At 38.9% G+C, this 12,089-nt stretch overlaps 2 protein-coding genes across 8 annotated transcripts in view; one reads left to right on the plus strand and one right to left on the minus strand.

Moving 5' to 3' along the window:
- RIT2 (Ras like without CAAX 2) overlaps positions 1–12,089 on the plus strand; it is a 474,354-nt gene that overhangs the window by 450,787 nt on the left and 11,478 nt on the right. The gene's annotated exons all lie outside the window — the stretch shown is intronic.
- LOC118536237 (uncharacterized) overlaps positions 1–12,089 on the minus strand; it is a 568,523-nt gene that overhangs the window by 39,928 nt on the left and 516,506 nt on the right. For 4 of the 5 annotated variants that reach the window (XR_013443326.1, XM_078060391.1, XM_078060388.1 and 1 more), the window contains one exon: positions 2,965–3,098. The exons of the other annotated variant lie outside the window; for it this stretch is intronic. The gene's annotated coding sequence lies outside the window, so the exon portion shown is untranslated. Of the gene's footprint in view, positions 1–2,964; positions 3,099–12,089 lie in introns of those variants that run through there. 5 annotated transcript variants of the gene reach the window in all.

Here is a 12,089-nt window from a genome sequence, read left to right on the forward strand (position 1 = left end):
ACAAAAATGAATTTATTACGTCCTTTAACTGGAAAACCCAATTCAGTTTGCTTCAGGCATAACTAGAGTCAGAGCCCCTAAAAATATCATCAGAATCTTTCCATTTTTGTTTTTCTTACTTTTTTATTGACTTTGTTCTTAGGTAGGCACTTGCACTTCACAAACTTATCTATTGCTTTCATGATTATTTCTGAATAGTGCTAGTGAAATTCTAAGGAAGGAGAGTGGCTAGCCTTGTTTAGGTCATACTAAATTTTAGGTAGGGAGATGCAGTTCTCTGAATACCCAAGCCTGGGTTATTTGCTTACCCTTGGAGCTGGAAGTAGGGTTAATCCCATCAAAGTTATTGGGCTGAAATATAGAAAAAGGATAGCTGTCCCAAGGGATATTGGGATACTATTTCAAAAAGGGGGAGAAGGTCATCTGGGTAGGCAAAAATAGATGTCTATCACTGAATGTGCCTACATTCTGTAGATGCCAACAGAAGCCCACCTCACTCCTAATTAAAAAAAAAAAAATACCTTGTCTGTGAAAAACAGAAACCTGGGGATTTCTGTCTTACGTAACATGGAATCACTCAACAGTATTAGAGGAGCAATACAATCAGATCTGAGTTTTGTGGGTTTTTTTTTTTAAGATTTTATTTGTCAGAGAGAGAACACAAGCAGAGGGAGAAGCAGGCTCCCCGCTGAGCAAGGAGCAAGGATCCCGATGCAGGACTTGATCCCAGGACCCTGGGATCATGACCTGAGGCTAAGGCAGAAGGCAGATGCTTAACCAACTGAGCCACTCAGGCATCCCATCAGACCTGAGTTTTAAAATTTTCCTTTACTGCCTTCTACAATTTCACTTCTCCTCCCTTTTTGACCTTTAATTAAAGTAGGCTTTGGAAGCCATTCATAGAAACCTGCTTCCCTCTGGTAACTAATTAGGCTAACCTCCACTTAACTCTAAGCCATCCTGTTTGTGCAAAGGGCTTATGAAGAGTTATCATTTCACCTGTACCCAGGATGAGGTATCCATGGAAACCTTGAACTTCTAATGACTGGTGGTTGGCAGGTTTAGGCACCCAGAGGGCAATTTATTGCTAGGCTGCCTCAAGACCAGCACTTGGGCCTGCCATCTTGATTTAGATGATTTTTGTTAATGGTGTAACTCCCCACCAAAATCTATCCTGGGCTGGTCCCAGTATCATTCTGACAAACTCATTCAGAAAGGTAAATGTACAAACTCAACTAGATCAGGATGCGGGGCAGAAATCTCCTGTAAGGATAAGTCAAGGACATGGAAAAATCACTGCATTTTGTTTTTTACCCCCATGTGGATACACACATAAACAATATACTAGACATTAAATCATTCATAAATTATATATATATATATATAATTATGTGCCTGTATAAATAATAAATAGCAAGTAAACATTTAAGTATATATATATATATATATATATATATATATACACACACACACACATACATACATAAAAGAATAGTCTTTCCCCTTAGGCCAGGACTAGATCACTGATGTCAACACACTTTGTTCTTTCAACCTCCTGGCTCTCCCTGGACTTTGTGTTTTGCTTTTGTCCTCTCAGTATGTGAGGGCTGACCTTAGCAGAGAGCCGGCTGTCTTAAATATGGCAGGTCATCTATCAATTCCTCCCCAGGCTGTCAGAGTTCCTTTTAATCTCACTTGTAATTTTCCAGGGGAGGTTTACAAAAGCCACAAACAGAATTTTAATGTTGTAAAATACCTCACGGAGACAGTAAATATTTCCTTTTTCATGAGGACAGGCTGTATGGCAACTGGTCTTAGAAAAGATGAAGACATTTTCTGTTAGTTTACTGTACTTAAATTGTCCGTGAATTGGATCATTTACATTCCTCTTCTGAAATGATTCTCTTTCCATATAGTTATATAGGCATAGGCAACATTTCTTGTTATTGAATGCCTGATTATGGAAAGATTTTTTTTCTTCTGACACAAAATATTAATTGCCTTCATAATTGCAGAATATTCACTTCGCTAATTTGTAAATGCATTCATTATGCATTCCAAACATCAGATCCAGAAACTAACGGCAAAATTAATGGATATTCCAAGCCCCCATTGAGAGGAAAACATAGGCTCAGGGAAGCTTTCTGATGATGGATAGATTGAGTGCCCCTAAATATTAAGGCAGTAAGAACTTCTCAAGATAGCTAGATAAATGGGTCTGAAATATCTCAGATCAGCAAGCAAGTGAACAGTATAAACTAAGGCTGCATCAAAAATTAGTTTAGTAAGTGATCCTTTGTTTTAATTATGTATGCTAATACTTCATAGCTTTCTCAGAGATGGCACAGACTTAGTGAAATAAGAAGGTCAGTCAGAAATTTTCCCATAGCAATCTCTTGTACAAATCTGAAGAGAAGAAGATAACATTATATTTGTGAATCCAATTCATTCAACAAATATTTATCAAATCCCTGCTATGGTTAAATTCTGAGAGAACAAAATGAACTTGATAGTTTCTGCCCTCAAGGAGTGCCATTTATGAGGTCAAAAGGGCATCTAGCCCATAAGGTACCTGGGAAGATACACAGGGTGGAGGGTGAAGCTAATGTTTTACTACAAAGACAGTGGAGGTTAAACTTTTAACAGATGTGGTACGTTCCTTGCAAATGTATCTAGGCAGATGGAATGATGCATTCTGGAAAGTGTGAAGACTTTTAAATGGGTAGAGTATGGAGGATGGGGAATGATTAGCAATTGGGTGAACATTGGTAATACTCTTGGAAATGGGACATAAAAAAAGACTGATTCAAAAAGAGAGTGGGCAGGCACAGCAAGAGAAGGGAAAAAAATAGCAAGGAGTTTGAGAAATCATTGGGGTGGAAGTAACTGTAGATATCATTTCCCTTGATTTTATAGATAAGAACATTGCTGTCCAAATCAGTGTGGTCAATATGTTACCTTGCAGAGCACAAATGGAGTGCACTTCCACAGATTGAAACTCATGAGTAGATGTCATTTCTAAATTCCACTGGTTTCCTCTTGAGCATTATTTGATCCAGATCACCTTCTTCTTTCTCTGTCAATTTAGGGTTGCCTACCTTAGACACACAAAAAACAGATATTTTATGGGACTCTTCTTGCTAATGTTCACCTTAGCTATTCTACTTTAGTAAATACGTACTGAGGATCTACAGTATACAAATTCAGTGTGTTGGTTAATTTGAGATGAATAAATGCACTGCAACCATCCATAAGAGGTTAAATGGTAGGGAAGATGTATGTATTTTTGAATGAGTCACCAAAGGAAGCTATTTCCTAGGAAGTAGACAGTGCTAATAATGCCATTGCAGAGGGTATATTTCAGCCTCTTATATTTTTGCTTGTCTATCAAAGACATTAAAATGTAGTGGCCCAACTATCTGCCCTTATCCTAGCAGAGGGAGTAACAAGTATAGTTAAAACAAAACAAAACAAAAACCATTAATGTCTGGTGTGGTTAAGCAGTTGTGCATCCTCTGTGATTAGAAAAGTAATGATCTTACAACCAAAGTTTCATTGTTGTTGCTGCTATTTATCTGTTTTATAGATACTTTTTTGGGTCACACATTACTCTGTAAGAACAAAGCAAAATGGAACCATCTGCTCATTTTTCTTCTGATTTTTTTTTAAGTTTAAGATTCTGGAAGATGACTGTCTTCTGAAAATAAGACAGCACCATCTTCTGAATATAATCAGTGGTAAAGCCACGAGTGGAAGACATCATTTATGTTTTCCAGTATTAAAAGAGCTGTCACATGGAAGAAAAGGCGGTGGAGGGGAGGTGGTATTCTGAATGTCTCTACAAGGCCAGAATTAGGAGAAGAGATAGGAAATCTAGGGAGGACATCTTCTTCTTATGGATTTTCAGCCAGTGAGAGATACACATTTAGCCTGGGATTATCTGATATGTGAATAAACTCATCCCTGGAAGTGTCTATAAAAAGGTCTCTGTGCCCCATCTCACAGGAGTGCTATAAAAGCAATGATGTCTGACTTCCTTAACACTAATTGTCTCTAATGTCTATGATTCCATGATTTCATGGTCTACCTCTCTACTCAGCATGGCTTGCACTTAGACAAATCACAACTGGTTAAGGGAACTGGGAATTTTGCTGAATTAGATGTCACTGTGAAAGACCAAGATCTGACCACAAGACCAAATTTAGGTTGTGTTGAGAGTCACATACTATAAGAGAGGGAAAAAACTGAATCCCTAAGGCAAACACTGCATTAATTGGGAGGAAGGGAGAATTTCATAAACAGTTAAGTTTTAGGAAATAACAGGAGTCAGTTTTGGAGCCAATTTGATGATGATTCCAAGTGTTGAAAGGAGCACTATTTGTGTGTCCATGAAACTTATCCTTGGTACAGAGTAAGAAAAATATTAATTGTAATGAAAGACTGAGTGACAAAAACCAAATGCTTAGGGACTTAAAAAGAGGGAGAAATCATACTCAGTCTTGGGGATCAACAAACAGTTCATGGAACAGAGTCTGGGAATTACTTTAAAAAAACCTAAGGGATTAGTAGATGTTGGCTGGTGAAGATCTAAAGAAGGACAAGAAGGATGAGAAGAAAAGGTAAAGGTAGAAAATAGGAAAATGGAGGAAAAGAAGAAATTTAAGAGGCTATGCAGGAGAAAGGTGAAGAAAACAACAGAGGAAGTGAAACAGTATTCATGGTTTTTAGTAAATTGAGGAGAGACAATAACCCCACCCCCTACTGATTAAACATAACTATGGTGGCTGAGGGGAAGACTTGTGGTCTGAACAAAATGCTTTTATGACACATTCAGTAAAATATGCCCAAAGGAAAATTGAACCATTCTGAGAATAGATATGGCAATGGAGTCAAGTGTATCAGAGTAACTCTGACAGTAAAAAGTCCCCTCCCGCACTCTGGTCGTTGTTGTAAAGACAGGAGTCAAACTTCTCATTCATCAGCATTGCATGATTTCTGACTGGAGACAAGCCAGTTCTATGTATTAAATGAATAAACAAAGTCCAAATTATAGTACATTTAACATGTAATAAGTATGAGGCATTCTGTTATCTCCTTTCTATCTCTTACTAACCCCATTTTAAGATGAGGACACTGAGTTTTAGCAAGGTAAGTACTCATATACAGTCACTCAACTAGGAAGCAGCAGAGATGTGATTAGAACGCAGGCCCTTTGGTTTCACAAACCATCCTCTCAAGCAGAATACTTTTCTCCCTGTATCTTAGTAAGACCTGCTGTTTTGACTAACACAGCCTATGTTCTCAGCTGCTGCTTTGGAGGATGGAGCACAGATAATGTCAGTGAGCTGACAAGTCATTGCCGTGATAGTGTTGTTTGCTCTGTGCTCTGACATGACCAGAATCTGGAAGAGAAAACGTGTCACTGATTTGGAGATGCAGTCTCAGGCCGCTGCTTCCTAACAGACTTGTCAAGGTTACTTTCCTTTCTCTGGCATGCTGTGTGCACGGCCATTGGGAAGCAGGTCGTTTTGTCCACCTGGGGAGAGACTGGGCAACTGGGCTTGAGAAGCAACAAATGGAAGGAGTTGCTAAGGCCACAGAGGGGTTTCTTGTAACAGTTAAAAGCTATCATCTGTGCAGGCGCTTGAATCTACATTTATCGTCCAGATTCGAAGGGACAGAACTCACAGATACATATTCCATTATATATATAAAAAATTATAGAATATGCATTTTAAAAATAAAGAATTAAATTTAGTAAAGTGAAAGCCCCAGATCCAGATGCTCAGAGTCCTCAGCTGCTGATAGGGGAAAGTCTCTAGTCTCTGTCTTCTCCTCTACTCCATGCAAGCCTGCTTGCTTCAGGAAGTTTCTTCTCTGCACTTTTACATCCTGTGTGCTCTACTTGTCCCATGCACCATTTTTGTGTTGTAGACAAAGGGGCATCTGTGGTGGTAAAAAGAGTCTTGGGTTTTAGTGCCAACTCCAGCATCGAAGAACTGTAGTATCTCAAAAATTAAGAAATTCTCAAAATGTTTAGGATTTGGAGTATAGGATGCCTTGGGCAATTTCAGCTCTATAATTCAAATTCTCTTCTGACTAAATATAAGAACCTTTGATAAAAAGGGGTCATTTTACAGAGGACTGTGCAATTAGTGTGTCCCTACAGTGTGACAGAGCTGTTGTGGAATGACATGTAATGACTTGATGGCTTAAAGAGGACCCTAAAGTTCATTGCAATTCTGAATTCTTTTTTTTTTTTTTTTTTTAAAGATTTTATTTATTTATTTGACAGAGAGAGATATAGCGAGAGCAGGAACACAAGCAGGGGGAGTGGAAGAGGGAGAAGCAGGCTTCCTGCCGAGCAGGGAGCCCGATGTGGGACTCGATCCCAGGACCCTGGGATCATGACCTGAGCCGAAGGCAGACGCTTAACGACTGAGCCACCCAGGCGCCCCTGAATTCTTTTGTTTTGAGGATATTCCATATTCTTTTAATTCTGGTAGCCCATCTGATGCCCTTGATTCTTCTAAGAGCCCAGACTGCTCCATTAGTAATTATGACTAAGTACATGAGGTTATGGACCATATTACTACATAATCTTTAATCTGCATAGGAGCCTTCTGAAGGAGATGGTATTATCCTTTTTATCTTGAGGAGGAAATTGGGGTTTGAGAGGCAGAATTATTTATCCAAATAAGAGGTAAGCCTGACTTCATTTGGTACCAGTCGCTGTAGGAACAAATCACTGTTTTTTGAGCATTTATTATGTGCTACCCACAGTGTTATTGATGATGGGGGAATCACAAAAATAAATTGGAGAGCTAAATACTTGCTTTTATGTTATGGAAATTTCTCTCTGGGTAGAGTAGGAAGGATAGATTTGAGGGGGTCAAGCCTGAAGGTAGAAAAATCATCTAGGGGATAAATTAACAAGAGCCCCGGATTAAGGCACTGGCCATGAAAATGGAGAAGGAAGATGTCAGCATACCATAACAAAAAGAAGGAAATGAAATGGCTTGACTATCAGATTTAAGGATATGGGAGACAGAGGAATCTGGAAGGATTTTAAAGATCTTGCCTAGATTACTGGGACTATTGGTGCCATTAGCCAAGATGGAACATGTGGCAGGGAAAAATAATTAATTTGACCACAAATTTGAAGTACCTATGGGACATTTCAAAGAAACTGCCCAGCAGAGACTTGTGATTCTGGACTTAAACCGAAAGATGATCTTTGAAGACATTAATAGGGGCTCATGAGAACTCTAATGATGACTAAAGCTATGGACTTGAATAAGAATATATAAGGAACAAATGCCAAATAAGAATAGAAGCAAAGTAAAGGTCAGAATCCATGGGCATATAGTTACGGGAAAAGTGAGCGAAGAGTAGTATTTTTAAGATACTGAAAATACTCAGATATTCAGAAAGAGCTTAGAAAAATCAGGAAAGGAGGTCACCAAATCAGAGGAGAAGTTTAAAGAAGAAAGTAGTCAACTTGTCAAATATTGCAGATGCTGAAAGATCACTGGAAGCACCCATTGGGTTTGGTAGCAAGGGTCATATTTATACATTTGAAAACCATTTTAGGAGAATGGGTGGGGAGAGGAGCAGAATCCAGATTGTGAATGTTGATGTGCAAATCAGAAGTTATTAAATCAGCACATAAACCTCTGATATCTTTTTTTAAATTGTAGTTGAAACACAATGTTGCATTAGTTCCAGGTATACAACATAGAAATTCAACAATTCTATATGCTGTGCTCACCACAAGTGTAGCTACAATCTGTCACCATACAATGCCAGGACAATACCACTGACTATATTCTGTACCTTTCATCCTCATGACTTATTCATTCCATAACTGGAAACCTATACCTTTTACTTTCCTTTACCCATTTTGCCTATCCACCCTCTCCCCACTGGCAACCACTAGTTTGTTTTCGGTGTTTATGGGTCTGTTTCTTTCCTTTTTTTCTTTTAGATTCCACATATAATTGAAATCAAATGGTATTTGTCTTTCTCTGTCAGACTTATTTCACTTAGCATAATACCCTCTAGGTCCATTCATGGTGTTGCAAATGGCCAGATTTCATTCATTCTTTTTTATGGCTGAGTTATTATAAGCAATAATGTGTGTGTGTGTGCACCCCCACAGTTTCTTTATTCATCTATCAGTGGACACTTAGGTTGCTTTCATATCTCGACTATTGTAAATAACGCTGGAGTAAACCTTTCATATCTTGACTATTGTAAATAATGCTGCACTAAAGACATTCAAAAATGTCTTTTTGAATTCATGTGGGTTTTTTTGGGTATATACCCAATAGTAGAATTACTGGATCATATAGTATTTATATTGTTCATTTTTTTAAGGAAACTCCATACTGCTTTCCACAGTGGCCATACCAATTTACCTTCCCACCAACTTTTGCTCTACAACCTCACCGACACTTGTCATTTTTGTCTTTTTGATACTAGCCCTTCTGACAGGTGTGAAGCAATCTCATTGTGGTTTTGGTTTGCATTTCTCTGATGATTAGTGATGTTGAGCATCTTTTCATGTGTCTGTTGGCCATTTGTATGACTTCATTAGAGAAATGTCTATTCAGGTCCTCTACCCATTTTTTAATCAGATTGTTTTTTGGATGTTGAGTTGTGTAAATTCTTCATGTATTTTGAATATTAACCCCTTAACGAATATCATTTGTAAATATCCTCTCCCATCTAGTAGGGTGCTTTAAGACTGTGCATCCTTCTCCTAATCACTTTCATACCTCAGCCCCATTCTTCATCTTTTTAACCTTGTACAAGGGCTTTCCTAAATAACATACAGTTAATGGTGAACAAAAGGACAGATATAAGAAGGTAACTAGAATTGGACTCTTAAAATAGGTGACTTGAATATTTTTCTGGGAAAAAGGACTATTAGAGAGGCTTAAAATATAGAACAGAGAGGGGTACAACTCATGCTGCCAGGCTGAAACAGATATTGAAGAGGACAGAGCCCAGATGGAGGTGTTGGACTTGACAGAATCAGTAACCTATTTATCTTCATTTCAGACTGGGAGAGTAACATAAGGTAGCTAATGACACAGGTGAGTTTCTAGGTGCTAGTCTTGAATGTTTTACTCATTATTTTTGGATGCTTTTATTTTCTCATCAAGGTGAAATAAGAGGGCAAGAACATCTGCTGAAAATGAGAAGTGAGGATTTTGAAGAACTAAATGAGGAATAGGAAAGGGCACTAGCTAATAATAAGTAAAATGATTGACAAGGGCACTGATGGCTCTGTGAAAATTGAAAACTATAGTAGTGCCAATAAGCACAGGCTTATAAATTTTTCAAAAAAATGCCCAGCTCCATATTCTGTAGATCCCAGAGTTAGAACTTGTATCAAACTTACTTTGTTCAGGTTCTTTCTTCTCTGCAAGGCATTCCTTTTCTGAATAATCCAAAAGGATACATGTGTTGACCATAAACTTGGAGGAACCCTGATACCACCTCTGGCTTTCCTTTGGGCCACGTCAGAGTCATCTATCACTGTGATCCCTAGATTCCACTCAAGAAAGCATCATGACCCAGCCCTCTTTTTTTTTCTGTTTAGAGATTGCATATCTCTTATACAGACAGTATACATATATACATATAAAAGAGGGCTTTTGGGGGACTCAAAACCCTTGGCAGTTCAAATGAGATTTGGGTTTATGAGCTCTCTATGGAGAGTTTTTGCTGTAGTAGTTGGTTGCTTCTTCCTTGGTTGCCTTGCTATCCCTTTATTCACCCACCCATTCAAGGAAGAGACACGAAAGCTTGTTTCATGTGCAAAACACTGAAGTGTTGCTGGGAAAGCAGTGTTCCTTGCCGTCATGGTTTTATAGTCTGCAGGGGATCCAGATATTACACAGCTATACAATTTATTGCTTAATTATAATTGTTATATGTGTTACAAATATAAGTTCCTTCTATTTTTACCTTATAAATTTATTAAAGTAATAAATTAACTGCTGAAATATTTTTTGACACTTTAAGTTCTCCAAGTGGCCAAAATTTTACTCTTTATTCATAAAGTAATATACATCAAATACACACATTTATTAGTGCAAATATATGAAGATATCCTAAGGCATGGACATACATATATGTATACTTACATATATATATTCTGACATATATACTGCCTAACTTTATTGATTTATAATTTTAACAAGATATTTTAAAAGTAGTCCTTAGGAGAAAAATTCAAAGCAGCAGCCAGATATTGCTGTTGGCAAAATATTTAGCATTAACCTTCTCTTTTTTCCCTTCATAGCAACTACTGGCTGCCATGGCAACCTTTCCCCCCAGCATACCAGGGTTTCTTGGATGAAAAGCACAAGGCCTTGGAGATTTCAAATGTCTCTTGTACAAAGCAGTCTAAACCCTTTACCCTAGAGCCATTACCATCCTGTACCTCAGAAGGAGTGGCTATACCATTTAATTTATTATGTCCTGCTTTTCTCTCCATTCAATCAATATCGCTCCAGCAGGAGAGAGAAAAACCTTTTACATTTCTTTGCACAGAGTAGGCACTCAAGATGAAGAAATAGGCTTTTTAAAAAATTGCTTAATTGATGGGTTTCAAACAAATTTCAAATGAATCTACATAAATTAATTAGGCATTTAAGCTCACTAATAGTGCTGCTGTTCATTTTCCTCCTTCCTCCTTTCTTCTAAACCACATTAACTGCTGATGATCCCACAAAAGCACCATTATCACCTCTGCCTTAGGCCATTGTTAGTCCTTTCATCTGAGACTACTTCCAGTTCCCTGCCCCTCCTCCCACCAACCTATGTAATTCCTGCTTATCATTTAGGTCTCCTACAAAGATATCCTCCCTGAGGAAGCCCAGAACCACTAACAAGGGCCTGGGCACTACTTATAAATGTCACCACAGTGCTCTGTGCTGGCCCCTGTCATGGCACTGATTATAATTATTTGGAATTTCCTTTTTATTTTCCTATTGCCCTGACAACTAGCTCCTCTGTTTATCATAACCCCAGCACTGTATTCCTATGGCCAGGCATCCTAAGTGTTGGCTACTGTGCTGAGTCCAGGTACAGCAGTGAACAAGAATGAAGGAAGACAGAAAATAAACAGAGGAATAAATTAGTAAAATGATTTCAGAGAGTAATTGAGTGCCAAGAAAGAAATAAGGCAGAACCAATGTGCAGAATATTTTCTAGAGAATAGTTAGGCAAGGTGTCTCAGTGGAGATGATATTTAAGCTGTGACATGACTGATGAGAAGAAAAAAGTGCTGGTAGGAGCACATTCCAGGCAAAGGAAATGTGCAAATACTCAAAGGCCACAATATTGCAGTGGGCATGTGAGGAAGTACGTCTCAGGGCAGGTTGGAGCATGTCCCAGAGGGGCAGGGATTACTGAAGGAATTCTAAGGGGACCAGCACTGTGCTGACATTTACTATTAAGCCCTGCCCTCACCACTTCTTCAGCAGATCTACCCTCCCCAGTCACATCTGCCTCAGTCCTTGGGCTAGAAGACTGGTGCAAACCTTGACAACACCATGTCTCCCCACTTGTGCATTCTGAACAGCCTGGGCCCCAACAGTAGCAGGCCCTGAGATAGCCCAGGTGCACCTTGTTGTTACAACTGTGCACCCTACCCATTTTGCTTACTTTGTGGATCTGCCCAGGCCAGACCCAGTCCCAGAGGTGACCACAGGTCTCATTTTGCAAGCAGACCTGTACACACTTACTTTGGACCCCTGCCAGGGTGGGGCTCACAGTTTTAACAAACACTGCCCACAACAGCAGGGTGCATGCAACACACAATGGAGACACCCCCTGAAGCACCAGGTTCTGGTGAACAGGAACACTGCATTGTAGGGAATTAGTGGACTTCTTCATAAGGCCATTATTTTCAAGAGCAGGAGACATAGCTGACTTTCCTAACACAGAGAGAGTTCGACAAAATGAGGAGACAGAGGAATATGTCCCAAACAAAAGAACAGGACAAAACCACAGCAAGAGAGCGAAATAAAACAGAGATAAGTAATATGCCTGATAAAGATACTCATTGGACT

This window comes from Halichoerus grypus, chromosome 13, assembly GCF_964656455.1.
Source record: "Halichoerus grypus chromosome 13, mHalGry1.hap1.1, whole genome shotgun sequence".
Lineage (NCBI taxonomy): Eukaryota > Metazoa > Chordata > Mammalia > Carnivora > Phocidae > Halichoerus > Halichoerus grypus.